At 48.0% G+C, this 25,201-nt stretch overlaps 1 protein-coding gene across 1 annotated transcript in view; it reads left to right on the top strand.

Moving 5' to 3' along the window:
- The first annotated feature begins 482 nt into the window (after nt 1-482).
- ABCG2 (ATP binding cassette subfamily G member 2 (JR blood group)) overlaps nt 483-25,201 on the top strand; it is a 143,720-nt gene continuing 119,001 nt past the window's right edge. The window contains exon 1 of the mRNA XM_066574097.1: nt 483-641. The gene's annotated coding sequence lies outside the window, so the exon portion shown is untranslated. The remainder of the gene's footprint in view (nt 642-25,201) is intronic.

Genomic DNA, 25,201 nt, shown 5'->3' with positions numbered 1-25,201 from the left:
TCAACAACAACAACAAGCACGTATTCATACTTCCCAACAAGTGGGAGCTGAAAGTAGTCAATTTGCAATCCCTGAAATGGGTAGAGTGGTCCCGGCAAGTGTGATGTGGCAAATTTACTTCTGCCCTGTCTCACCTATGGCATAGATCATGCTAAACTCGACAAATGATGCAGCAGCTACAGAGAACCCAGAAGTCGCCCATCCTCTTTCAAGCGTCGTCGTCATTGCTGCTTTACTAGGTGGGTCTTTCCGTCCATCAGCTGGGCCATCATGGGATACAGGAACTGTGGTAGGCAAGTGCTGTTGACTGTTCATACGCTGTCTTGTTTCTGCTGCTCCCATATTAGTTCATTTATTCTTTCCTTCCTTGCTGGCTTGTAACTGTAAAAGTGTTTAGCGTATCAAAGTCCAAGTTTTTGTCAATGTCCAAAGTTTTTACCACTGACTCATGCTGTCAGTATCTTTTCTTCTTTCTTCCACAGCTTGAGGGCTGCTGCCTTTGCTATGCTGTCAGCGAGGGTGTCGTCTCTCGCCTCTCCAGTGTAGGAATCGGTGCGAACTCTCAACTTTGTCAGGTAGAAGTACGGCCTCCATGAGACTCTCCACCGCTGCACTATTCTCAATTGGTTGTCCTGCTTAAGGTAAAAACTGTCTGGCCTTCCATATTGGGCCGTAATCATGAGCTATGCCAAATGCATACCAGGAGTCAGTGTAAAGGGTTGCCATCTTACCTCTCGCCACTCTACTCGCCTCAGTGAGGGTCTTCCATCCCGCTTCTTGTGCTGAGACATGCGGAGGCAGAGCTTCTGCTTCTAGCACATCTTGTTGTGTGACCACTGCATACCCGATATGGAGTCATCAATCCTCCCCCTGGTACCATCTGCAAAAAGCTCAACATATGCATTATCAACAGAGGTTCCGGTAACTGTTTGCAAACCTGCAGTTTCTTACTGTATTAGTACTAAATAATCGTGCTGATGTTCTATTTCACATGGCTCGGAATCTTGTTATCTTATTCCATTTATTTATTTATTTATTTATTTATTTTAAACCCAATAGCTGATCTACAACACCTAGATCATCTATGATCCAGATCACCTATGCCTCCCCCCTTTTGAACCGGAATACTCAATGGAAAAAAGACTAATTGTGTTCAAACTAGTACAAGTTGAAAAACGAAACCAAGAGGTACAAAAACAATCACTTTGTAGGTCAAGGTGACATTGTATGCAGCGAAGTCTGAGCGAAAATATCCTTTAGATTTTTTTTTTTTCTCTTCAGGTCGCAATTAGCATTTTTTAACACAAGAGGGCGCAGCTCAAGTAAAATTTTACGTCACCCAGTGTAATAGTATTTCAGGGAATGTCCAGCGTTTAACTTTCACTCTCCTGTCGGAATATAATTATAGCTTCGGTGTAGACTGACGCTAGAATATACAAAAGACTTAAGGAAAAACTAAAGAATACGGATGAATTAACAGCCTACTCTGGGCACTTCAGTCCCTCTTTCTCACATAAAAAGTAAAATTACTTCATCAAATTGCGTGAAAAAGTTTGCTGGGTGACTATAGGGAAATTATTCTATCTGTAGGAGCCTTCCATAACATCATCTGTCTGAGCATCCATTGGAGAAGCGGGCAGTGGAAAACAGAGCCCCTGGGAACATGAGAGAGCGTCCCCTGTCATGTATTCCTGGCCTCTGTCCCCCATGCATCAACTCCAATCTTCCATACACTATAAACCAGCTTAGTCATCTACTATGTCCCAAGCTGCATCTTCACAAAGGTTTGTTTCCCTGAACTTATCACACATCCAAAGTGGCCACATCTTGGAGTGTAACAAAGTCCGGTCAAACAAAACCTTACTTCAGACAATCATGAGGCTAGAACTGGATACAGTGGCATTGGGGAATATAGGCCTCCCAATTGCAGCAAAATGGCTGCCAGAGGCAGAAAGGGGCGGGGCTACAAATCTCCCAGGTGAGGCAAAATGGCTGCCGGAGGAAGGGGCGGGGCCAGGGGCGGCAGCACTTCCAGGTGAGGCAAAATGGCCGCTGGAGGAGGAAGGGGCGGGGCCAGGTCCTGTCCCGGATGGGGAGAGACCGGAAGTAACATCACACACCCTGAAAGTGAGCACATGGGGGGAAGTAACTTCAGGGTGGGGGCAGGGCTCACCACATTTACTGCAGAGTCACACTATGTGGGGTTTTAAACATTGCGAGTGCGTCCGCCATTACAGGGAGGGGCTGTAGTCAACACAAAGGCATTACATTGTTCATAAGCAATACACATATCCCACTACATACTTTCCCCTCTTGAATCTCTTAACTACGTTATACCAAAAAACTAGCTAAAACGCCTTTCTTTTCTGCTGGGCTTCCTGCTCATCTTCTGAAAACTTTCTACAGTCTATCTTATCATACTCATTTCTGCTTTTCTGTCCATAACCTGACATTTCTTTCTGCAACTTTTCCTGGTCCTTTCCCATTGTTCAGTAAACTCTGCTCCCTCCCCTTCAGCAACCAAATCACAAGCTCTATGGCCTTTGTCCTTGCTCACTTTGCTCCCCATTCTCTAAACAACCTGCGTCTATGCCTAACCTTCTCAATCTGCTCAACTCTATTCTACCTACCAAGTCTATCCTATCCGAAGTTTCTGGACACAGTAGTGTTCCTCTTGTAAAATCTGCTTTCTTCAAATCCTTCCAATATAACCTCTCTTTCCCACTCAGATCACAATGCACATTAACGCTACAAAACACAAGACAAAGGGAACAGAAGGGTTAATTGGGAAATGCTTTCAATGGCTTAACTTCAGTCCACTCTCTTATCAGCAACCCTCCCCCAATAATAAATACCTTTCCACATATGAGAACATAACACGCTCAATCATACAGGTAAATATGCGTATCATAAATTTTCCTAACCTCACACTAGTTTACCTAGGAGTAAGTGTCTCTCTGGCGTGTTCCCTCAGACTTAAACAGCCAAGTCCGCCCTTCTGACACATTAACCCTCACAGAATTTGTCTCTTGGTCTTGTATACACAATTTTTAACCGTCTCAGACATAATATACACAGCATACAAAATACCCCTTAGGCAGGTTAAAACGGTGTTTTTTTCCGAGTAGAAAGAACTATATTACCTGCCTTTCATTGATTTATCACTCTGGATCAGAAACAGACAGATTAGCAGTCAAATCAGCTCACATCGGTAGATTTTACATAAAGCAATCTTACCGTGTTCTGTAGATTTTCGGGCCCCTGAGTTCTGCGTGCTATCTGCCGATCTCTGTATTTTTCCAGAATGAAAGAAATCAAAATCTCCACTCGGCTCACCCAGAGACGCCACTGATCTGGATTATGGTTTTCTCCAGCAGGTTTCGGGGTATTTTGTAGCTTCCAAATTGTATAGTGTGCACACATCATCGACCAGATCAGACACAAATGCTGGTCTAAAACCGGGAGAGTCTCTACACTGTGTAGAGGCTCAGGCTTTTTATTATAACACATGATAACCGCCCTTTAATGGGCGTGCAACAGATTACATCAGTAACATATAAGATTCTCATTTGTCGGATCATATAGAATCTCCCGCCTCTCTGCCCACCCTTCCTCAAGTCTTGATGTAGCGTGGACTTTGTCCTAGCTGAAGACATTTCTGTGTGCGTGTCAACTCATTATTTAACTAACTTCAGTATAGGGGGGTGGAAGAGGGCTAGGTAAACACTCAGTATTGGATACAGGTATGCATATAACACTATGACCCTTAACTCTTAGAGGCTTCTTGTGCAACTTTATGTACTCAGCTAACATTACATCACACATTTCACCATCCCATTGTCTAGCAAATACCATGATGAAATTGTGTGGCCATTACCCTCCACTAAGTTAAAAGTCATTACAGCTGCATAATACATTTGGTTTATACAAATCGATAGACATTTTATACTGACTAATCATCATGTCTATCACAGTAACACTGTACCAGGAGCCCATGCTGCTGCCGCCGCTGTAACACTGTACCAGGAGCCCATGCTGCTGCCGCCGCTGTAACACTGTCCCAGGAGCTCATGCTGCTGCCGCCGCTGTGACACTGTACCAGGAGCCCATGCTGCTGCTGCCGCCGCTGTGACACTGTACCAGGGGCCCATGCTGCTGCCGCCGCTGTGACACTGTACCAGGAGCCCAAGCTGCTGCCGCTGCTGTGACACTGTACCAGGAGCCCATGCTGCTGCCGCCGCTGTAACACTGTACCAGGAGCCCATGCTGCTGCCGCCGCTGTAACACTGTACCAGGAGCCCATGCTGCTGCCGCCGCTGTAACACTGTGCCAGGAGCCCATGGTGCTGCTGCCGCCGCTGTAACACTGTACCAGGGGCCCATGCTGCTGCCGCTGCTGTAACACTGTACCAGGAGCCCATGCTGCTGCCGCCGCTGTAACACTGTACCAGGAGCCCATGCTGCCGCCGCCGCTGTAACACTGTACCAGGAGCCCATGCTGCTGCCGCCGCTGTGACACTGTACCAGGAGCCCATGCTGCTGCCGCCGCTGTGACACTGTACCTGGAGCCCATGCTGCTGCCGCTGTGACACTGTACCAGGAGCCCATGCTGCTGCCGCCGCTGTAACACTGTACCAGACGCCCATGCTGCGCCCGCTGCTGTAACACTGTACCAGAAGCCCTCAATGCAAGCTGTGCCTGCAGTTACAAGCCACTACACAGAGGTCGGCGTGCAGGCTTCTGCTCCAACCTCTGTGTATTAGCGGCACTGATTGTTTGCGCTCAGCTTATCTGTGAGCGTCCCGAGCGACAGACCCAAGCCGATCAACTATTGCTGACCTATCCTGGGGCTAATCATCAGTAGTATTTCACTGGAGAACCCCGTTAAGAACCAAGTGACTTTCGTCATCACATTGCGAGCGCCAGACCTCGCTGACATAGTCGTATCAGGGCTTGTTCTTAGTGGGACTAGTCGTGCTTTTAATGCCTCCACTCTGGGGTCCATATAATGTGCTGTAGAACTTCTATTACATTTTGGGTGGAGTGAAAAAAAAACGTGCAGAAATTCCTCCATTGTTTTTGGGTTTTGTTTTTACGACGTTCACCAATCATAAAAATAACCTGATAACTTTCTTATCCGATCAGCATGATTACTGCGATACTGAGGTTATAGAGGTGGTCATCTTTTTTAACTTCTGTTGCAGAATAAAAAAAGATTTTTAAAGAAAAACAATTTGTGCGTCGCCGAATTCTATGGCCGGGCTCAAAAGCGGGTTGGATTCCAGCTGTGTACCCGACCAGGGAGCCTGCATACCTTCCTTAACTGTATGCAGATGACCATGGAGGCTCGCAGGAGGTTGTGTGCAGTACAGTTGTCTGTTTGTATTTCCTGCCCCATCGCTTAGCGATGATGCAGGAACCCGCAGCCCAAATGTTAACTGCCTATGGGCTGCTGGTCGGACGCCCTCCATAGACATCAATGCGGATTCCGTGGTAAAACAGAGCGCGCTGCAAATATGAAATTTGCTTCCGTGAGTATAAAGGAATATTTGAAAATGCATGCCTTTCAATGCCCACGGTTTACCACAGAAAGTCAGCGCGGACACCAATCGTGGAATCCGCAATTCAAATCTGGTGGTGTGTGCCCGGCCTAAGACCTAGAGCATTTTTATTCTTCCGGTAACGGAACTACGTGAGGGCTTGTATTTTGCAGGTAGAGTTGTAGTTCTTTTGGTAGCATTTTGAGGTGCAGGTGACTTTTAATCTGTTTTATTACATTTTTTGCAAGACAAAGAAAAAAAGCAATTCTGGCATTTTTAAAATTGTTTTTACGGCGTTTACCGTGCGCAATAAATAGCAAAACATCTTCATAGTCTGCATCGTGATGAACATGGTATTACGTATTAAATGTTGCCTAGTTAAAAAAATAAATAAATTAACCTCGCAGCATCGCTGTGAGGGAAAACAGTCGCTCATGTGAATAAGTCCATTCCAGAGATTAGAGGTCATGTTCGCACAAGTTTTGTGCGTCCTGAGATTCTTGTCCGTGTAAATATAACCTGACCCTTCCAAAATATGCTGCAGACCAGAAGCTCTGTTTTGGTGGTGTCATATCTTTCAGCCAACTGTTAGCCAACGTTTCAGCAGCTGAAGAAGATGAGGAGGGTAAGAAAAAAAAACTAAAAACAGACATCAATGAAAGTGCTGCCAAGCGTTGTGTAAGAAACTGGTTTTGGGCCTCCTTCACTTGTTTTATTTTTCTGGCAGTTTTTCTGTCTTGTTACGATGTTTTGAGCCAAAAGAGGATCCATAAAGTAGAAGTGACTAGGGATGAGCAAGCCTCGCTTTCTTGAGTAACTGCATTCTTGTCCGAGCATTCTCTCTCCCTCCCTCTCCCTCTCTCTCCCCTCTCTCCCCCTCTCTCCCCCTCTCTCTCCCTCTCTCTCCCCCTCTCTCTCCCCCTCTCTCCCCCTCTCCCCCCCTCTCTCCCCCTCTCTCCCCCTCTCTCCCCCTCTCCCCCTCTCTCTCTCCCCCTCTCTCCCCCTCTCTCCCCCTCTCTCTCCCTCCCCCTCTCCCTCCCCCCTCTCTCCCCCCTCTCTCCCCCCTCTCTCCCCCCTCTCTCCCCCTCTCTCTCCCCCCCTCTATCCCCCCCTCTCTCCCCCTCTCTCCCTCTCTCCCCCCCTCTTCTCCCTCTCTCCCCCCTCCCCCCCTCTCTCCCTCTCTCCCCCCCTCTCTCCCCCCGGCTCTCCTCCTCTCTCCCTCTCTCTCCCCCCCTCTCCCACCCTCCTCCCACCCTCTCCCCCCTCTCCCCCTCTCTCCCCCCTCCCCCCCTCTCCCCCTCTCTCTCCCACCCTCTCCCACCCTCTCCCCCCTCTCCCCCCTCTCTCCCCCCTCCCTCTCTCCCTCCCCCTCTCTCCCTCCCCCCTCTCTCCCCCCTCTCCCCCCCCCTCTCCCCCCCTCTCCCCCCCTCTCCCTCCTCTCCTCTCCCTCTCTCCCCCCTCTCTCCCCCCTCTCCCCCCTCTCTCTCCCCCTCCCCCTCCCTCCCCCTCTCTCCCACCCTCGTCCCCCCCTCTCTCCCACCCTCCCCCCTCCCTCCCCCTCCCTCCCCCTCTCTCTCCCCCTCTTTCCCCCTCTTTCCCCCTCTCTCCCCTCTCTCTCTCCCCCTCTCTCCCCCTCTCTCTCCCCCTCTCTCCCCCCTCCTCTCCCCTCCTCTCCCCCCCTCTCCCCCCCTCTCTCCCCCTCTCCCCCCTCTCCCTCTCTCCCTCCCCCCTCTCCCCCCTCCCCCGCTCTCCCTCTCTCTCCTCCCCCCCTTCCCCCCCCTCCCCCCTGCTCTCCCTCCCTCCCTCTCTCCCTCTCTCTCTCCCCCCCTCTCCCCCCCTCTCTCCCCCTGCTCTCCCCCCGCTCTGCCTCCCTCCCTTTCTCTCTCCCTCCCCTCTCCCCCCCTCCCTCTCTCTCTCCTCCCCCTCTCTCCCTCCCTCTCCCCCCCCCCCTCTCCCCCTCTCTCCCCCCCTCTCTCCCTCCCTCTCTCCCCCCTCTCCCCCCCCCTGTCCCCCCTCCCCCCTCCCCCCCTCTCCCCCCCTCTCCCCCCTCACCCCCCCTCTCTCTCCCCCCCTCTCCCCCCCTCTCCCCCCCCTCTCCCCTCTCTCTCCCTCTCTCCCCCCCTCTCCCCCTCCCCCCTCTCTCTCCCCCTCTCTCCCCCCTCTCTCTCCCCCTCTTTCCCCCTCTCTCTCCCTCACTCTCTCCCCCTCTCTCTCCCCTCTCTCTCCCCTCTCTCTCCCCCTCTCTCCCCCCTCCCTCTCTCTCCCCCCTCTCTCTCCCCCCCTCTCCCCCCTCTCCCCCTCTCTCCCCCTTCTCCCCCCCCTCTCTCTCTCCCCTCTCCCCCCCTCTCTCCCCCCTCTCCCCCCTCTCCCCCCCTCTCCCCCCCTCTCCCCCCTCTCCCCCCCTCTCCCCCCTCTCCCCCTCTCTCTCCCCCTCTCCCCCCTCTCCCCCCCCTCTCCCCCCCTCTCCCCCCTCTCCCCCCCTCTCTCTCCCCCTCTCCCCCCTCTCCCCCTCTCCCCCCCTCTCTCCCCCCTCTCTCCCCCCCTCTCCCCCCCTCTCTCTCCCCCTCTCTCTCCCTCTCTCCCCCCCTCTCCCCCTCTCTCCCCTCCCCCCCTCTCTCCCCACCCCCCTCTCTCTCCCCCCCTCTCTCCCCCCTCTTTCCCCTCTCTCTCCCTCACTCTCTCTCCCCCTCTCTCCCCCCTCCCTCTCTCTCCCCCTCTCTCTCCCCCCTCTCTCTCTCCCCTCTCCCCCTCTCTCCCCCTTCTCCCCCCCTCTCTCTCTCCCCTCTCCCCCCCTCTCTCCCCCTTTTCCCCCCTCTCCCCCCTCTCTCCCCCCCCTTCCTCTCTCTCCCCTCTCTTTCCCACTCTCTCTCCCCCCTCTCTCCCCCCCCCTTCCTCTCTCTCCCTCTCTTTCCCCCTCTCTCTCCCTTCCCTCCCTCCCTCTCCCTTCCCTCCCTTCCCTCTCCCCCCCTCTCTCCCCCCCTCTCTCTCCCCCTCTCTCCCCTCTCTCCCCCCTCTCCCCCTCTCTCCCCCTCTCTCCCTCCTCTCTCCCCCCCTCTCTCCCCCCTCTCTCCCCCCCTCTCTCCCCCCTCTCTCCCCTCCCCTCTCTCCCCCCCTCTCTCCCCCCCTCCCCCCCCTCTCTCTCCCCCTCTCTCTCCTCCTCTCTCTCCCCTCTCTCTCCCCTCTCTCCCCCTCTCTCCCCCCTCTCTCCTCTCTCTCTCCCTCCTCTCTCTCCCCCCTCTCTCCCCCCTCTCTCCCCCCTCTCTCTCCCTCCCCTCTCTCTCCCCCCTCTCTCTCTCCCCCCCTCTCTCTCTCCCCCCTCTCTCTCCCCCCCTCTCTCTCTCCCCCCTCTCTCTCCCCCCCTCTCTCTCTCCCCCCCTCTCCCCTCCCTCTCTCCCCTCCCTCTCTCCCCTCTCTCTCCCCCCCCTCTCTCCCCCCCTCTCTTCCTCCCCCCTCTCTCTCCCCCCTCTCTCTCTCCCCCCTCTCTCTCCCCCCTCTCTCTCCCCCCTCTCTCTCTCCCCCTCTCTCTCCCCCCTCTCTCTCTCCCCTCTCTCTCCCCACCTCTCCCACCTCTCTCCCCCCACCTCCCCCTCCCCCCCCCTCTCCTCCCCCCCTCCCTCTCCCCCCCTCTCTCCCTCCCCTCTCCCCCCTCTCTCCCCTCCCCCTCTCTCCCCCTCCCCCCCCCCTCTCTCCCCCTCCCTCTCTCCCTCCCCTCTCTCCCCCCCTCTCTCCCCCCCTCTCTCCCCCCCCCTCTCCCCCCCTCTCTCTCCCCCCTCTCTCCTCCCCCCTCTCTCTCCTCCCCCCTCTCTCTCCTCCCTCTCTCTCCTCCCCCCTCTCTCTCCTCCCCCCTCTCTCCCCCCCTCTCTCTCCCCCCCTCTCCCCGCCCTTTCTCTCTCTCTCTCTCTCCCCCTCCCCGACAAGAAACACAGTTTCTCGAGAAGAGCGAGGCTCGCTCAAGTAACTGACTTATCCGAGCGTACTTGCTCATCTCTAGAAGTGACCTATCCTTTCATCTGGACATGCTGGCTACCATGAGGCTAGTTGGACCCCTGGTCTCAGGCGTCGTCCTTCAATTTCACAGAAGGGCAGCAATAAGTCGCTTTCACACTTAGGCCGGCGTCATACAGGTGTATGCGCAATTGTGCTATGAACAAGGCTTTTAATGTATTTTTTTCTGCGCGCGGCAAACAAGTGCACCAAATGAAATTGCTAGTTCCAGATGTAATGTTTTTCCAGTATAATTACGCACTGTTTGTACTCCTTCACACAACCATGATTTCAGCGTGCATTATGGCCGTGGACTTTCATTAGTCCGTTCTCGTTAGCATGTAGATACGTGCATGAATAAGATCGCAGCATTCTCGGCGTACAGAGCAAGCCCTATACTTTTCTATGGCAGTGTATGCAGCACTGTCCATACGCAATACATTACATGTGGGTGGTGATTCATAAGCAACCCCCACTATAAAATGGAATGGGATATTAGAAAAAAAAACAGTCACAATGCGCTGTGCACTCGCTGCCGGCTTACACAGACTGGTAAAACGCTGCAGGACTTGTGAATGAGTTCTTTCATGCATCTCCTTGTATTGAGCGCGTACAGTAGTACTAACAACCGGGCTACACCCATGGTTACAGGTTCAGTCTAGCACTTGTTGGGAAAATACAAGCACAAGTTGTTGCCATTAGCACTCTCTTAGTAGCAGCTGCTGTGCAAGTGGAGCTGATGCCTTTTAACCCCTTGAGGACCGAACTGTTTTAGTACTAAAGGGCAACGAAAAAAAGGGGGGTTACTATGGTGTTAGCCAGTAGAGAAAACTGTGATTGTTCTCAGTAAGAGAAACCAAGTAATCTTGTAGATATGATACCTTTTAATGGCTAACAAAAATACATGATGTTACAGCGAGCTTTTGGGTCTTCTATCGACCCTTCATCAGGCTAAGGCTGCATTCAGACCATATACCATACCTATTGGATGGCAACATTCTTTTTTTTAAACTCGTTTTATTGAAAATTAAATAGCATAGAGAAACATACAATCGCAGGTAGGTGCAGCACGTAGATAATACACATCACTGTATAATTAGGTTGGTATAGAGGGATGGCAACATTCTTACAAATCAATTTCTGAATTTTTATGAAGTTAAAAAAAACAATGAATGGGAAGAGGACATCCCTCTTGACCTCCTTCAGTCCTTTCATATTCTCCACTTATGCAAGAATCCTGGGTCAAGATTCATTCCATTCTTGAGGGTATCAAACATGGCCATAAATTTATACTTTCAAATTCTTTTGTGACGCTGCGACTTGAAGTTGCCCTTCAGTATGATAGCAGAGAGCAGATGAGAGTTATATCCATGACTACAAAAATGTTTTGCCACAGGTAATTCTGTCTTTCCCTCTCTAATTGAGTGGCAATGAGATCTCATTCTGGATCTCAGTTTTTGTCCTGTTTCTCCAACATGAAGGCCCCCAACAGAACATTTAGGCCTCATGTCCATGGGCTTAAAATCCGCAGCGTTTTTCCAGCACACGGATCCGCGCCCCATAGGGATGCATTGGACACCCGCAGGTAGTTAAATACCTGCGGATGTCATTTTTCCTGTCAGGCGCGGATCCGGGTGAGGGAAAAAAAATGGACATGCTCCATTTTCGTGCGGGTCTCTCGCGGGGACGGCTCCCGCAGGCTTCTATGGAAGCCTATGGAAGCCGTCCGGATCCGCGGGAGACCCGTACCAGAATTAAACTCACCTGCTCCGGACGATGCAGTGCTTCTTTTTCTTCGCGGTCGGATCTCCTTTCTTCGGCCCGGCGGATGTGCCCAGTGCATGCGCGCGGCACGCCATCAGCGTGCCGAGCACATCCACCGGGCTGAAGAAAGAAGATCCGGCCGCGAAGGGAGGAAGATCCGCATCGTCCGGAGCAGGTGAGTTTATTCTGATTTTTAGGCCTCATGTCCGCGGGGCAGGAGGGACCCGCTACAGATTCTACATGAAGACTTCGCGGCGGGCCTGATTTTCCCCGTGGACATGAGGCCTTACTGCACATGATCAGATGTGGAACATGTGAATGTCCCCGGGAACTTGTAGTCCTGTTGCATGTTGGGGATCCGTATCCTGTCCACTGTCAGTACATGTGAATAGCTCTTACAGCTCCTTAAATTACAGGGATAAGTTCCTTTTGGTGTGTCAGAGGGAAATGCACTCCTGATTATAAAGTTCCTCAAAGTAAGAGGTTGCCTGTAACACAGAAGGTGAAGGTCCGGGAATATGATTTTTAGACGGTCATCCTTGTATAGGGTATGTAGAGTTTCTTTGCAGTTTTTCTTAGTACCTCTAGCTGTGAATTGTAGGTCACTACTAGAGGCACACAACGGGTTTTTTTTCTCCTTGTGTTGGAGCAGTTAATTTCTAAATATCTTGGTGGCTCTGGTGATTTGGTCATCAATTGAGGTGGGATGGTAGCTCTGGTTTAAAAATGTCCCTTTAAGATTGTATAGATGTTCCTCTCTGTCTGTTGGGTTGGAGCTGATCCAGTTATATGTGATGGTCTGGCTGTAGAAGATGGACTTTTTGATGTGTTTAGGGTGGAAGCTGTCCCATCTGAGGTATGTGGGACGATCAATCGGTTTTGGGTATAGGGATGTCTGTATTTTTATGGTGGCATCCAAAAAGTTAATTTCGGTATATAAGTAGTTCAATGTCAGGTTTATGGTGGGGTGGAATGCGTTGAATCTCTCATGGAATTTTATTAGTTCTTGTTCATTGTTGGTCCAGATTATTATGATGTCATCAATGTAACGGAAGTAGGCCAATGGTTTGCTGGAGCAGTAGGCCAGAAAGTCACTTTCCAGTTTCGCCATGAAAAGGTTGGCATATTGCGGTGCCATTTTACTGCCGATGGTGGTTCTGGTGAGTTGTAGGTATATCTTTTTGCAAAAGGAGAAATAATTGTGTGTGAGGATGAATCTTGTGAGTTGTAACACCGACTCAGAGGCGACCCCATTGGCCTCAAGTTGTGCCTGGCAGGCGGTGAGTCCATCTTCGTGTGGGATGTTGGAGTATAAGGACTCCACATCCATTGTGGCCACGATGGCGCCATCACGGTGGGGACCTATGGTTAACAGTTTGTTCAGTAGGTCTGTGGTGTCTTGCAAGTAGCTGGTTGTGTTCCTCACCAGTGGTTTGAGGACACCTTCTACCTATCTTGATATTTTTTCAGTGAGGGTTCCCACACCTGAGATAATTGGCCTCCGTGGATTGCCAGCTTTAGTAGATGCACTAACCCTTTCCACCAAAGTGGGGGGTGGGTGGGAAGTCAAAACGTCTTAAAAAGCGGCTGGGTCATCATAGGAGCTATATCCATGGGAGCCAAAGTTACAGTTAAAAAACTTTCCCCTGTAGTGACATCAGTCACTAACAGAGCTGACCTGGGTCTACCAGAAACTTGGTTCAATATCACGCTTGCCAATATGTGATTTTCATTGCGATGCAGTTTTGATTTCACTTCTGTGAAATTGCGATCTTTATGTGCGTGAAAGGATCGTGTTTTCCATTGACTTCAATGGGGAAAAAAAAAAAACCGCATAGCACGGCACTTCGGCAACCATAAGGGGTTACTCATAAACTAGTTATAATATATGTACACGGGAGTTGGACACGGAGCCCTGGTGCGTGTTCTCCATACTGTGCGGTCTTCCAGCCGGAACCCAGATGAAATCCAGCATATTATTTGCTACAAATAGATGACATCAGGTTGTTAGGACAACAAGGTGCCTCAGGAGCCCGGTAATACACTGCAGAGTTATTGCAGCACGTCTCTACAAGAAGCCAAGCTTCACCGGGCGTTCTCATCTGACAGGTTATAATAGTGTAACTTGCAGCCACATCAGAAAGGTATTTCATCCCCTTCCTGTTTTCTTATTGTTTTTTTGCTCTGCTCACAATACGTGGCTTTCTTGTACCTCTTGCTTGTTCGGCGCTGTGACACCAGCCATAGTTTTTAACCCCTTAAGGACGCAGGCCTTTTTTTTTCCCATTTTCAGTTTTTTCTTGCCTCTTTTAAAAAATCATAACTCTTTTATTTATCCATCTGCATAGCTGTCTAAGGGCTTGATTTTGGTGTGGCGAGTTGTATTTTTCATTGTAACTATCTAATGTACCGAAAATTGTAAAAAAAAAAATCTAAGTAGAGTGAAATGAAAAAAACCTAAATTTCGTCATCTTCGAGTGCATCTTGTTTCTAGGGCACACACACTGCTACAAAAATGACTTGATAGCTTTATTCTATGGGTCACTATGATTACTATGATACCAAATTTATATATATATAGTTTTTTTTGCTGTACTTTTTTATTTTTTATTTTTATTATTATTTTCTGCTGCCATCTTCTGACAGACATAACTTTTTTTTTTTTACTTTTCTGTTGACATAGTCGTGCAAGGGCTCATTTTTTTGTGCAACGTCCTGTAGTTTGCATTGGTACCATTTTGGAGTAAATACGACTTTTTTGATCGCTTTTTATTACATTGGAGACAAAGTGACCAAACAAGCTCAATTCTCACTTTTTTTTTCTGACAACATTCATCGTGTGGGGTATATAATGCGCTACTTTGATAGATCGGACATTTACAGATGCAGCGATATCAAATTTGTTATTTTATTTCATTATTTAGATTTTTTTTTTACTATAAACATAGCAAATGTTTTGTTTTAACTTTTTTTTATTACTTTTTTTTAATAACTAATAAAACTTTTTTAAACTAATTTTTTTAGTCCCCATGGAGGACAAGAACTTGCACTGGTTTGATCGCTCCTGCAGTATGATGCCATGCCATAGCATTATACAGAAGGCCCCCGGCTGCCATGGCATCCCACAATCTTATTGCGGGGGGCAGTGTGGGACCCCCAAACATTGATGAGCACATTTAAATTGACCGCGCCATTTAAAGGTTTAACAGCTCCAATGAGCGGCACGGCTAATCGGAGCTGTTGTGGGCGGGTGTCGGCTGTAAGCAGCAGCGGGCACCCGCATTGTATGGAGTGAGATCAATGCACAATCCTCCTCCATGCATACCCCTAACCTGTAGGAGTAGGGACGTGTGCATGTTCCTCCTTAGACCGGGCGCATTGATTTTCGCTGTTCCACTCACACTTATATTCACTGCGTATAATACTCACGTAAAAAAAATGCATATTTTAACGCATATTACGCACAATAAAGCTCTAAGGGTACATACGAAAATGCTGTACGTAGGTAATTACATTGTGTATGTCCATCGTTTTTAAGCAGCATCCCTAAGAGACAATAGAAGGAAAGTTTTAAAAAAAAGAAGAAACCAGGAAGCCGATGCATGAGATACGCTATCTTGCGCTGGCAAAAAACGCAGCAATATGCCTTTTCACAAGCCGGTAAAACGCTGCATTTTATATGCAGCGTTTTACCATAGGTTTGTTTCAGCCCGGCTTTACATGGGCGAATATGTGCATGCAAAGCTTGCACACACACAATATGCAGAGAATAGAACGCGTTGATTTAATAGGTTTGTTCACATGTGCGTATTTTCAAGCGCAAAAAAACCTGCAGTATTCTCTATAAATGAGCAAATGCTCATTGGTCGGCTAATCATAATTTTTTCTAGAAGCATACACAATGCTCGCTGTCTGTGTACATCTCCCCAACGGGTTGAGAATATTCCCCGTATTGTTCTCCATCTTGCATCATGAGATAGCTGTAACGCAGCAGAGGTTGGGGGACGCAGACCACTGGGGAGTCCCCGGAGAGCACTTGTGCCAGATCACCATATTCATTGACCTCCTGTAGCACAGTCTCTGGCTGTACCGGCTGCACACGGACGCTACAAGCTGATGGCCGGTCTCTTTCTCTCCGCAGTGCACTTTACTATCTGGCACAGCAGCACTATGGAGCATTTCTCAGCCCCCGAACACTGCTGCCCTCTCTGCTTCTCCTGTCCCGTCTACTGGAGCCATTAGTTTCCTTCTCTTTGCCCCTACTGTAGCGTCTGACCCGCACCTCTCCATACTAGGGGAGCTGTGTGGTCCTAATGCCTGCTAACTTGCTACAAACAGTGTAATATAAAGGTTATACTGCATCTGAATATACAACATTTATACAGACTCCTAGGGGTGATTTTCTACATGGCAGACAGGTATGCTGCAAAATGTGAGACATACGATTTTTAATCTGGATTTGCTGCAGATTTCACCCTTTTGCAAATCCACATGTAAGATGTGCAGCTTTTGTGTCGTATTTGTCTGTGGCAGATATTTTCTCCACATGTTAAAGCTCTCCTGCATCTCCCCAGGAATGCAGACTCTTGCACTTCTCAGTTCTTGATTTACACCAGGTGTCCTAGTTTTTTAAGATAATATCTCCTAGTGCTCTTCTTCACTTTAGTAACCCCTTGAAGCTCCATTATGTACTCACCATCCGCTAATGGTTGGTCTTGTTCTTCACGTCCAGAGGGCATTCTGCACGCGAGACTCTTGATGCTGTTTCACGGCAGATGTTGCTTCAATTTTCAGGCGTTCTTTTTAATTAGCTAGCTGTCTTAGAAGTGGTGGTCCGAAGACTCTACAACAATTATGGCACCTACTGTGTTTGGATGACCCAAATGTAGAACTTGCATAGCAGCTGCTGACTGTAAAGTCTCCTTCCTTGCTACGATAGGACATCTGCAACACCTTTTGGGGCAAGAAGCAAGCTAGCTATGCAAAGGCCACACTGGGGCTATACTGTAACATTTGCTGCCTCCGTCCCCTGGTCACCCTCTACGACATCCATGCAATGCTTTCTCCAGTGTCCATGCTACAGCCCTTCTGCAGGGGATGTTCCTTACTGTGGCTTCTTAATGCATACAAATACCATTCTTGGTATTGTTCCATAATATGAAGCCATAACCTGGCGCTACAGTAAACCACGAAGTGGCTATATAGCTACTAGGTGGCTATTGCTCACTTCTCCAGTTTGCCCTTCAAGTGTGTTATAGCTTGTATGAAGAGGCTTGCCACTCACTCGCAACTTTCATCAGCGCCACACAAAGAAGCAGCTCCGACTGCTTGGTCCTTAGCCATAGGTGCCTCTAGCACAACCGTTGTTCCTTCTTTCCTGGGAGTACAGGATAAGAATATCCAGTAACATCCCTTTTTTTTTCTTCTAGCCATTTCTGAAGAAGGGGCTTCGTCCCCGAAACACTTTATTTATGCTCGTTATCAATTAATAAAGAAGCAGTGGGGTTAATCACTTTTGCTTTTTTGTGCTTTACATTACAAGGGTTGCGCTTACAGTCCAACATTTTCTCCTTTTTACAATTAAACATTTCTATGCCCCGTTACCTCTGGTGACGGTAACTGGACTGGAGGCAACCTACTACGGTACCTTTTCTACAGAAAACTATTCTATCAGGTTCACATCCAGAATAGGAGTCGCTTCACCTTTCTTTTCTCTTGGATCTAGTACAACTGCAATCTGTACTCTCTGCTTTGAACGTGAGGGTTGGTGGCAGTTCCCAGGGGAATGACCAGTGTGACTACAATGTAGGAGAGAAATTATGTCTATTTTTATTTACTATATTCAAAGAAAATAACCCCAAATCCATTACATATTTCTGTGCAACCGCTTGTCAACCTGCAGCAAGTTTTAGCACTGGGTGAAGTTGGTCCTCACTGCTGTTTCTTGTTGATAATATTCCGGTCAGTGTTCCATATCTGCTCTAGAGATAACATGCATTCAGCCATCTAGGAAGCTTCCGTACTGCCTACAGCAGAAAGTATAGATGAAGCCAGTAATGTACTACTGAGGTGAGTGGGACATGCCAGGGGATTTCATGGTTGTGGCTTTTCCAGTGATGCAGAGTTGGATTACTAAAAAGCTAGAGACCGTAATGTATATAATGCAAACTAATGACTACATAAAGTAGAGAACAACTCTGGAAGGCCACTACAACCAGTGTAAGGACCTAGTGCCGGTAGGGCTCTGTTCACACTAGCATTTTTGGTTTCCATCTAGCTATTCCCTTGTGGGAGCAGCTTAAAGGGGTTGTCCCGCGAAAGCAAGTGGGGTTAAGCACTTCTGTATGGCCATATTAATGCACTTTGTAATATACATTGTGCATTAAATATTGGCCATACAGAAGTTATATACTTACCCCCTCCGGTGTTGACGTCCCTGTTTCCATGGCGCCGACCGAAGCCTCCTCCTGCCTGGATTAGGCACGCTTGCGCTGTCTGCTTCTTCTGTCCCGCTGAAGAGGCCGCTCTGGCGTGCTCGCGCTGCACAGGTCTTCTGCGCATGCGCAGAAGACCTCTGCGGCGTGAGCACGCCGGAGCGGGACAGAAGAGGGCAGACAGCGCAAGCGCGTCTAATCCAGGCAGGAGAAGGCTTCTGTCGGCCAATATTTAATGCACGATGTATATTACAAAGTGCATTTATATGGCCATACAGAAGTGTATAACCCCACTTGCTGCCGCGGGACAACCCCTTTAATGAAAATGAAAAATGGAAGCAAACGCATAGCTTTCCATTTGCTTTTGTTTTCCATTGACAGCAGTGTTTAGAAAACATCAGTTTTAGTTCCGTTTTTTTACTGGAAGCAAAAGCAAAACAGTCTGCAGTTTTGCTTCAGTTTTAAAAACGGAATGGCAAAAAAAACTCATGGAAACTCAAGTTCTTCAGCTTCGGTGCACGTCTGAAGTGTTTTCTTTCCATTCATCTGCTTTCATGATGGAAACAAGAAACGCTATGGCGAACATAAATTAAATTAAGGGTTTATTAACTATATGGACATATTTATGTTCATTAATAGAAATATTAATTAGATTGAATGTTATATGAAGACCTCGCACACATGGAGTCCCTGCACCTCTGTACTTTGGAACGAATGGCTTTCCGTGTGCCTCCATATACAGTAGTGCTTCATAGGGCACCATACTGTGAGGATCTTCACCCCTTGAACAGGGTTGCTATCCCTCCAGAAATTCCTGGACAGTCAGAAAAAATAAGGCACTATTTCCCATCTTCTGTGAAAAAAAAAAAATAGATGCCGTCGTAAATGTATTTTTTTAAAGTGGGTGGTACCAACGCAGGACATTATAAAATTCATATTGGCAGCCCTGCCCCCAAAACAGTGGCCGCTGAAAATAGTTTTGCTTGATTTATTGTGTACACCCATCGTGAATTCCGCAGCAATGTCCGTCCATAGAAATGCTGTGGTAAATGATTCTTCCCTGCCCATGAGTGCAAATCAACTGTGATTTTCCGCTCGCGGGGGAGAATTACAGCATGTTCTATTCTATGCGTAAAATCGCACTGTCCATCCTGCGATACTGTGAGAACAGCCGAAGTACCACAAGAATCCGCGGCACCATCCAGCGCCAGCGTGTCATGCGCTGCATTGTGCATGTGCGCCGGCTCACCGGGCGGGTCACTTTCGGCAGATCTGCAGAGGTGAGTATAGGGTCTCTGGGGGGGGGCGCCGGGTCTAATTCTACTGCAATATTTCACAGGTGGAATCCGACCTGGCGGTGGGCATGGGGCCTTATAGTGCCCTCTTTGTATGGCACACAATAATGGTGCCCCTCATAGTAAGGATGCTAACTCACAGTAGTGTTTCTCCAATACAATAAAAATTACCCCTTTAGTACCCCCCGGGGATGTACTATACAGTACATTAGTGCGTCTAACTTAAATTGACTAACTAAATACTTGCCTAACTTGTTCCCACAGAGGAGTTCACTTTTCTGATCTCTGTGTGTGTCTCGGGTAGGCATGATGATGTCCTTGCATTGTGGCTGCCTTCCTTAAGTTATTGGTGAGGCAAATGTTGGAGCAGCAGATTGATGACTTCGCGCTTCACCAATGCATTTAACTGTATCTGAATCCTGATATCCTAAAAGAGAAGTAAAAAAAAAAAAGTCAACATACAGTATAACCCATTTATGACATCTGCTGTGCGCATATGAATGTATTATATAGTGTGTGGGCATGGGGCTTGTATAGAGTGGGCTGGAGAATCAAGCTTCCTCCACACGCAATGGGTGTCAGCTGTATTACGCGGATGCGGTGGCCGGGATCAGGAGAGATGATGCTGATTTTAGCCGTTTAACCACTTAAATCTAAAGGGTTAGACGGAGGAGGGAGCTCTTTGCCCCCCAAAAAACACTCTATGTAACCCGAGCTGCTGAAGAGTTATTCTGCATGAAATCCGTGCAGAATCCATATCTGGATGTCCACATGGGATTTGGCTCCATTGAATGAGGCTAATCCGTGTGCAGATTCATGGCAGTTGTAATGCAAAACCTCAGTAGAAATCTGTGCTTGGAGCTCTTTCACGCGAGCAGAAATGCGCAGTGAATAAAGCCCATTGATTTCAATGGGTTCATTCATAGCTGCATATTTTTCATGCAACTTTTGGATGCGTGAAAAAAAACCCACATGCCCTCTCTTGGTGCGTATCTCCAATGGAAATCAATGGGCATGCATAAATACAAAGGACACCTGCGAATGTGCTGCGTAGTTACACATTAAATTAATAGGATTTTGTGTGTTTTTCTTATGCGTGTAAAAAGATAGACAACAGACATAAAAACGCAAGGCAACAGCGTATTTCACCTTCTGAATATGCTACGAATTCTGCATATGCCCATGGGAATGCACTCTAAATTTCTGATTTCTACCATAGAATTCCACACTGGACTTTTCTGATGTAGATTTTCCTTGTGAACGCCCCATTAAGGGTGAGTCCATATGGGATGGAATTGCTGCGGATTTTGCTTGCAGATTTAGGCCTTAGTCAGACGGGCGTTTTTTCGCCCGATTTGCGCATGCGTCCGGCGATTTTTTTGAAACCATTGCTTTGCAATGGTATCGGACACATGAGCACTTTTTATGCGCTCGTCCGATAAATTATAGAACAGAAATCGCAGATCGCACCTATCTGCGATCTGCGATTCCTGTTCTCTTCTCTATATGCGCTCAATGCGGCCGGTGGCAGCAGCGCCGACCCCATTGAGAACATATAGAAGACAAATCATTCTTCTCTGCCACAGCTGTAACAGCTGTGGCAGAGAAGAACGATGTTTGCCCATTGAATTCAATGGAGCCGGCAATACAGCCGGCTCCATTGAAAGCAATGCGCTGCGGGCGAGTGTGGGATGAATTGTCGGGAAGGGCTTAAATATATAAGCCCCTCCCTGCAATTCATCCAGAAATGTGTTAAAATAAAAAATATATATATACTCACCTTGTCCCGGCAGCCGGAGTTCAGCGCGGCCAGCCTGCAGTGGGTGTGAAGGGGGTGTGAGTGAGTTTTGCCTCTGATTGGCTCAGTGCTGAGCCAATCAGGGGCAGGCCTGACTCACACCCCCTTCACACCCACTGCAGGCTGGCCGCGCTGAACTCCGGCTGCCGGGACAAGGTGAGTATATATATTTTTTTTTTATTTTAACACATTTCTGGATGAATTGCAGGGAGGGGCTTATATATTTAAGCCCTTCCCGACAATTCATCCCACACTCGCCCGCAGCGCATTGCTTTCAATGGAGCCGGCTGTATTGCCGACTCCATTGAATGCAATGCGCTGGACAGCTCCGTCCCGTTTCTAATGAAACATGGCTAGGAGCAGATTTTCTGGCCCCCGGTCACGCGATTTGTGGATGCGCATCCGTCATGCGATCCGCAAATCGCGTGAAAAAACGCCCGTCTGACTAAGGCCTTAGGAGTGTTAAATCTGCAGTGAAATATGGTAGCAGGCAAATTGATTGGATGAGATCTGTAAACTTTCAGTTTTTGCACACAAATTTGACTTGGGTACAAATTTTTAAAACTGTAGCCTATTAATTTCTGACAGCAGATTTCACATCCTTCAATGCAGCAGGGGCCTATTTTGCAATGAGTAGGCTGCAAAATCTGCATGTTAAGCAAGTTTTGCTGTGCATTTGTGGCATAAAATACGCTGCGTGTGGACCTACTCTTGCATGGCGCAGGCTGAAATAAGGATCCTGCTTACACAGATTTTTTTTGCATGCATGCAGGTATAAGCCTCTAACTTCTGTTACTACTTGCTCCTGGACGCAAAGGCAATGAAAACCTTTGGGCATGAAAAATCAATACACAAATCTTACTAAGTTCCTCTAGAAAAAAATGATGCACTTATATGTGTTTTCGCATTGAGTTTTTCTTCTCATGTATTTAGAAAACCTTCTACTTGGTTTGCAGGCGCTCCTATGTACAAGCTTCTGGCTTGGTGAGGCTCTCGCCACTAATCCGCTGGTCTCTCTCATGAAAGTGCACAAGCTTAGCTCTCCATTCCCCTCTCCTTCCCCAGAGGCTGTATGGTATAACCACGCTCACTCAATACTACTCAATATCTCTTCATCTATTTCATCCTCTGTCTGAATAGCTGCTGGTTGCATTCCCAGTGACTGGTAATACGTGTGAAGTGCAGTCCTCTGTAATAGTAGCTTTCTCTGCTCTCTGTTCTCCTGATCTTCTTCACCATCCCCAGCACTGTCACATGTCCCATTGTAATAGTAGCTTTCTCTTTTCTCCTGATCTTCTCCACCATCCCCCAGCTCTGTCATACAGCCCTCTGTAAAAGCTCATTGGATAGGCAGTGAATGCACCTTCACAACAGGGGATCAGGCAAGAGAAAGAGCTGTCAGTTTACTCTGACTAACAGAGAGTCAGTCTTCCAGTCTGCACAGCCTTGGAAAACAATAGAAATCAAGCAATTAGAAATATTTAATGAAAACCAATTTGAAGAAGTCGTTGTTTTCAGAAACGTGTTGATCAATTTTTTTTTTTGTACAAAGTTGTAGATGGCTTTTAACCTCTTAAGGACATTGGCCTATTTTGGCCATAAGGACACGATGATTTTTTGGTGATGTTCATCGCCACTTATTTAAAAAGCCATAACTTTTTTATTTTTCCATGAACGGAGCTCTGTGAGGGCTGTTTTTTTTCATGATGAGCTGTAGTTATTGGTACTGTTTTGGGGAGACAAAATTAACAAAATAAGCAAGTTTTTATACAAGCAAGAATGTGGCAAAAAAAGTTTATTTTTAGCTATTTTTTACGTTTTCTTTTTAACACTATTTTTTTTTACATTTTTATCTCCCTATAGGAAACTTGAACTATAAAAGCTCTGATCTGTATGATGCAGTGTAGTATTGCTCACAATAGCGATGGTGGGCCTGGACACCAGTGTATTTAATCCTGTTGCCAGTTAAAGAAGCCATTCTCAGTGACAGAATTTTAATACAAACTGTAAGACTAGCGCCACTCAGTGTCTCTTGTGCACCACAAAAGTCTGTGCGATTTGTTGTTTCAGAGATTACTATATTCACCTACAAACTTCAGGACTATGAATGTTTTAGGAGCTATTCTGGTGACACCTAGTGGCGGCACTTAACATTGCAGTCACCATGATTCCTGAATCCTAAACACACTGGTACAGATACACTAATTCAATCTGCTACTTGGGGTGCATTCACACAAGTGACAGCGGATCATGACCAATCTTCTTGGGTGTGACTCGCATCGCACAGCACACAGACATGGGAGACAGCACATCTGCACGTTCTAGTCTCATGCAAGACTTGCACGAAAATAGAACATGCTGCAAGAGAAAATCACCCATTACAAATGATGGGTTGTATTGTCTTGCAAGTTTTGTGCATCTCATACAATTTTCTCGCCTACAACAGCATTAGGAAAATTGTAGGAGTTTTGTAAGTTGCGAGATGCACAAAAATACATCCTATTATTTGTAATAGGTGTATCTACATGGGCTTTTTTTTTTTTCTCTCTCTCATGGTAATACTGCAAGATTTAAAAATCACAGAATATTCTATTTTCATGTGTCTCGCACAAGATTAGAGCATGCAGATGTCTGGTCTCTACATCATATAGCACACAGATGGGGTGTCCGTGTTCAGTGCGATGCAAGCCGCGCCCGTGTGACTGCAGAGATTAAATTTCCTGCGCCATTTGGTGAGCAGGAAAAGAGCACCCTCAGCCTGAATGGTTCTGTCTTAGGATGAAACTGAATGGCGCCCAATGACACCCCCCGACCATTCAATTTCCATCCAACATTTTGGATGTGAGCAAACCCCAAGACCGCTCTCGCACCAGCTGCTTTTTACCATGATTAGCACGGCGTCCCGAGTGCCGCGCTAATCGCAGTACAACGCTCCCTTTGATTTCAAGCGGGCCTCACAGACCTGCCATCGAATGCAGCGTTTTCAAGTGCTGACTGTTCTATTTTTCAGCGTTTTTTGAATTTTTTTAACGCACCTCATCACCCATCACAATGATGGTGTTTGTTAAAAAGCGCTGTCAAGCGCTGCACCGCACGTTCTTAAACGCTGCTTGAAATCGTGGTAAAATGTTGCGGTTTTGAGTGCGGTTTATCTGAACGCATGTGTGAGAGAGGCCTTAGACCGTGTAAACTTAGATTACATGGCCTAATAATGTCCCAGATTTATCTCAGCGGCTCATGGTGGATAACAAATCAGATGCATCTTTAGACACATTTGTCTAACATTAAAGAGGTTTTCCAGGGACAATACTACTGATGATTACCCTCAGGATAGGTCATCATTAGTTGGTCGGCTGGGGTCTATCGCTCAGCCCCTGACCGATCAGCTGACTGGGCGCATGCTGTTAGCGCCAAAATAACACAAAGGTTGACCTCTGTGTAGTGACCGACACTTGTAACTGCGGGTTGGGGTCTCATTGAAATCAACGTGAGCTGTGCGTGCAGCTACAAGCGCCGGCCACTACACGGAGGTCGGCGTTGGAGACTTCCGCTGCTTCCACTCCGACCTCTGTGTATTTGCGGCACTAACAGCATGCGCCCGCTCAGCTGATCGGTCAGGATCCCAAGCGACGAACCCCTGCCAATCAACTATTGATGACATATCCTGAAGATACATCATCAAGAGTATTTCTGTGGAAAACTCTGTTAATTCAAACAATAGGTGGTATAATCTGTCAATCTGTACACCAGTTTATTTGCATAAAGTGAGCCAGAATTCTGTGGCACTCAGCTTGGTAAATCCTCCCCACAGTCCGTGATGTTGAACTACCCATACTATTTTATATGCATGGACCATCAAAACAGGCCCTACTTCTAATTTTATTTTTGCCTATACCCCAGCATGGAGAGGAGCTGTCACTACATACTACAGGACCGGAGAAGCTGCCTCTGAGTGTACCTGTCCAGGCGTCATTCTGTCTGTGGTTCGGGCAGCTTGAACCTGGTGACAGGTTCCCCTTTAGGGCTCATGCCCATGGCCGGTTTAGATTCCTACTGCGAAATCTCACAGCAGAATCAGACCCAGCACCCCACAGAGACCCCATACTCACATCTTCCGATCCGCCGCGAGCATCTCGGCTGGCCTGATGCGTCAGCACTGGGCTGTGACACAGATTCTCGCGGTACTTCCGCAGTGCATACTGCGCGGATGTATCGCCGGACGGACAGCTTCTATTGACTGCAATGGAAGCGATCTGTGCGTCCCCCCCCCCCCCCCCCCACAGAATAGAAAATGCTGCGATTCTCCCCCTCGAGCAGAAAATCACAGTTGATTTCCGCTCATGGGCAGGGAGAATCCTTTACCATTGCATGTCTATGGATGGACATA

This window comes from Eleutherodactylus coqui, chromosome 7, assembly GCF_035609145.1.
Source record: "Eleutherodactylus coqui strain aEleCoq1 chromosome 7, aEleCoq1.hap1, whole genome shotgun sequence".
Taxonomy (NCBI): Eukaryota; Metazoa; Chordata; class Amphibia; order Anura; family Eleutherodactylidae; genus Eleutherodactylus; species Eleutherodactylus coqui.
The sequence above is the reverse complement of the archived record's forward strand: the minus strand, read 5'-3'. Positions and strand labels throughout refer to the sequence as shown.